The 4,513-nt window shown below is 35.3% G+C and overlaps 1 pseudogene; it reads right to left on the reverse strand.

The window, feature by feature from the left end:
* Positions 1-595: 595 nt before the first annotated feature.
* Positions 596-1,239, reverse strand: LOC148027603 (uncharacterized; annotated as a pseudogene).
* Between the last annotated feature and the right edge of the window lie 3,274 nt (positions 1,240-4,513).

Below are 4,513 nucleotides of genomic sequence, written 5' to 3' on the forward strand. Positions count from 1 at the left end.
TATCACCAAAGCTATACCACCAAGCCTTCAAACAATGACAACAATTAATGGTGGGCATACTTGTAGATTGGATGTTTCTATGGCTATAATCGGAGGATTGCAAGGAGTGCACTATCTATAACTGCAAAATAAATTATAAAGCTCTTTGTTGCTTAGCAAAGAAAATTGTAAACCTCTTCTAATTATAAAGTTCTTTGTAGATTGGATGTTTCTATGGCTGTAATCGGAGGATTGCAAGGAGTGCACTATGTGAAACAACAAAGTAAATTATAAAGATCTTTGCTTCTTAGCAAAGAAAATACCATTTTTTATAGATCTTTTGTGATGAAAGAAGTCCTCTTCTAATGGGATTGTTATTGCCTAGCATTATTGCAACCTCAAAACTTTATAATTATTATTTCAATTTGTATTTGATTGAAATTGTAGTTGTCATGGGATACACATACAATACAATATTATATTGTGTATCTATTGTATTCTTAAAATAATTTCATATGACATTATAAATATGGTGCATATTTTACAAGACCATAGTTGGTGTGTGTATGTGTATGATATAGCACAATATAATATGGTTTTGATCCCAAGTGAGTGGTTAAAAGTTAAATGTAGAGACACTATCCCACATGGTTACATTTGCAATGCCATAAGGCATGCTCACATAGATTGTCTTATAACTCTCTCGAGTAATTGTGTACATTTGATTTTTTTTTTTGGATAGTCTCCATAGGTATTTTGATACAACACATAAGATGTGATAGTATGTGGATAAGAGTCTACTTGTTATTTAGTTTGAAGTTGCATGCATATACTTGCATGTAATACAATCCTTGTAAAACATAAGAACCTAGGTCAAGCATGTTGCCCCATCCATTAATGTACCCGTTTCCAAACTTCTTCTTTTCTCCAATCCATTTGACCAAGTAAATATCCACATCCTCAACATTAGATGTACAACATTTGGATTTACTACGAAGGTGTCACCAACACATAAAGCACTACTTACTGCATCATGGTGCCCTTTGTACATAAACTTGTCATAGCCACTTGATTCACTTACAAGGACATTGTCTTCTAACAACTCCCTATCATCCTCAACATCATTAGGAAGTGGGATCAACAACAGATGATAATCCCAAGGTTAACATGGGCTTTATTGGTGCAGTGATTCCAAAGGGAATTAATGCATGCATCACAAAGGCATGCTAACTCTCTTCTTAAAACTACAATTGGATGCATGGATTGTGACATCAAAAAGCATGCAAAGAGCAAGATTTCTAAACAAGAGCACAGTTCCATTTAACTTCCCTATTCACATCCCCTGCTTTCACCTCTCGCAAAATACACGAGTTTGTTCCCTTTCTTTTGAAGGATGTGATGCACTTGCTCCCATTGGTAGGTTAGCTTGATAGTAAGAAACCATGTTTGTTGCACACCTTAAAGTGGCTCCATTAGGCTTCAATTGTTCAAATGTCAATGTCCTTTTAAAAATTTCTCCATCACCATCATTCTCTCTCTTTCCATGTCATGTTCCAAAGAAGAACCAACTCATTTGCATTCATGTTAGCTTTGCATGTCGCACAACAAAATAGAAAGGCCTAGCTAGCTTGAAATGTATGGCTACACTATCTAACCAAACCCAATGTTGTACTGGAGTAACACCCTCTATTTGTAACCAATCACGATGCAATAAAAAGCAATGTTAGAAAACAATATATTGTGCTTTTTGTTAGATATAAAGAAGTGGATAGTTTTGATACTTCCCTGCTTTGCAATTGTATATTATGTATACAAAAATGGTCATCTGATTAGAGTGCCACTCCGTAATCTAAATCTCATTTTTCTCCTTAAAAAGGTAGAATTTTATGTTAAATCTACAATTGAAACAGCTATGTCATCAAGATATCAAACGATCCTTGAGTTGTCCTTACTAATGAGCAATGTGATTATGCATGATGAAGACCTTTAGCTTGGTCTTCAATGATTGTGAAAACTACCATCACTACATTTGCTTGTGCTAAATATTTTTTCCCCCTACTTCCATACTTATTTGTTGCTTCCACATATGCAAGTATTTTCACAAGAATAGTCTTACCTTGCTTTATTGTCTCCAAGGAGCATGTTTCCAACTTCTTCACACAATAGTTCTTATATTCTCCCATCAAGCATTTTCTGCTGTGGGAAATTGCATATGTTTGCTCTAGACACAAAATTGACTCCCATAAATGCATGACACTTATGAAATTATGATGCAAAGCAAAGCAACCCTTGCTATTGCTATCACAAGCAACACACATACTGTCAAGATTGTGGGAGAGAAGGAAGGAGTCTCTCTTGTAGCTTTCTTGCTTGCACAATGGGGGAAGACACACAAGGGTGGAGGCTGAAAACAGTTTTCCTCTTCTTAGTTGTGTAAGCCAAAAAAACTCACATACAAAGAAATAGAAGAACCCTATATATGGGTCTCAAACCAAACTCAACTAACTAAGGTGGCATACTAACTGAGCCATGAACTAGAGTAGATAAGGATAGCTATCATGTAGCTATTATTCATGGACAGTGTACCAACCGCATCTGCAACTGACAAGTCGGTGACATAAATACACAACGGTCACCCTGGCGTATCACGAGTGGAGCTCGATATCTCAACACATACCACATCTACAATTGCAACCTTCTCCATGAAGCCCAAAGTTATAAAACTGCATGTAGTTCAATGTGTCCTTTAAAAATGACATTTTCATGTGGTACACACAATGACATGTGTATCTTACCTTCAACCGCCGTATGAAAAATGGCTTCATCATCTCAAACTTTCTCATGCATGAAATCTTGATGTCACTATTTGAACTTTTGAAAAAGTGCAATGTGTAGTATTTGGAATTCATACCTGTTGTTATACCATAAGAACAGCTCACTAGCAGATCCACTAAGCCATCTAGAACACCAACTAGCTTAATAGTGTGATGACAAGCATAGCCACCAACCCAAACTATGCATATTATCATCTCCACTATGCTAACTAGTAGATTAGAGTATTCAAACTAGAAATTAATGTTTGTTATTCACCATAATCATTATTCTACTAAGCATATCGAGCATGCTATTTAACATTCTCAAAATGCTAAACTAGCATATTGAGATTGCTATAACCAACATATGCAATATGCTAAGTAGCATATGTAGGATGCTAACTAGCATACTCAATCTAGTATCTACTATATCCAATATACTAACAAGCATACCCAAATGCTAACTAGTAATTCTTGCTACATACATATCCAATTGCTATCAAGCATACTCAAAATGCTAACTAGTAATTCCTGCTACATACATATCCAATTGCTATCAAGCATACTCAAAATGGTAGCTAGCATACCCAGTAGGCCAACTCTTGTCTTTCCTCTTTGCTAGCTGCAAGTGGCATCAAGGTGGTTCTAGGCCATGCAAAGGGTGTTTGCAAGGCAAGCTCCCTTTCTCCTTGGCGGCTATACTTTGGGGATGAGAAGGGTTTTGAGGCCTCCTCTACTTTGAGCTGCAATATCAGAGCCAAGTTACCTCCATCGCCATCACTCACAATCATTTTCTGCATCCATTGCCATTGCATTACCTTTTGTCGTGTTAGCTTTCATTGCTCCGATTGGTGGCCGCAATGGTCGCACATCACTGGTACTAAGGTTACTTGCTCTAGCATTACTGTATGTAGTATGGTGGAAGACATATATGGCTTAGATAGTCAACTACGCTAATTCATGATGTCATACTACAAATTGTAACCATTTGATCTACGTTGGCCTTGATATGTTTGAATGCTAATCATAAACACCTAATAAGGTTATTAGGTGGAGGTGTGTAATGTCTTTGTTGGAACCTAGTCTGTGGGTCTATCATTTCTTATTAGATGATGGCTTTAATGCTTTAAATTATGTTATCATTCCTGAAGTCCAAAGTTATCATTCAATAAATAGATAAAGTTTATGATATTAAGTTTACAACTTCTTTTATTGTTCTGTTATGATAGCCCTCCAACTTTTATTTAGATGTCCTAAAAACTTCTATGGAAGAAATATATTTAGATAACCTTTTAGAAAATTTTAACCAATGGACTTTGCATTTGTTTTGGACAACACTTAGAATTTTAGGAAGATTCATGCCACAAGTTTAATTCTTATGGTTTGATCCTTGAGAAATAAAATCTATAACTTTGTGCCACAAAGCTACTTGTGGTTTAGTGCTCTAGAAATAAAATCTATTTTGGTTTAAATATTTGCTTTATTTTTTCACATTTAATAGATCTTTAGTAAAATGGGTCCTTCATGTTTTGTTCCATGCAAGGCTTACATAAGCTTCCATGGAAAATACTATATATTTTTTAATGATGAGGAATTTAAAATTTACAAAAAATAATTTATTTTGTTAGTTACTTTAAAGGGTCCAAAGTACATTGTATCGCTTTAAAAAGTTGGTCATGGTTTGTTTTTAAGCTTATTTCTTTTTGTTGCTCTTAAGATTC

This window comes from Lygodium microphyllum, chromosome 12 (genome assembly GCF_053477565.2).
Source record: "Lygodium microphyllum isolate KBCC chromosome 12, Lygodium_microphyllum_v1.1.10, whole genome shotgun sequence".
Classification (NCBI taxonomy): Eukaryota; Viridiplantae; Streptophyta; class Polypodiopsida; order Schizaeales; family Lygodiaceae; genus Lygodium; species Lygodium microphyllum.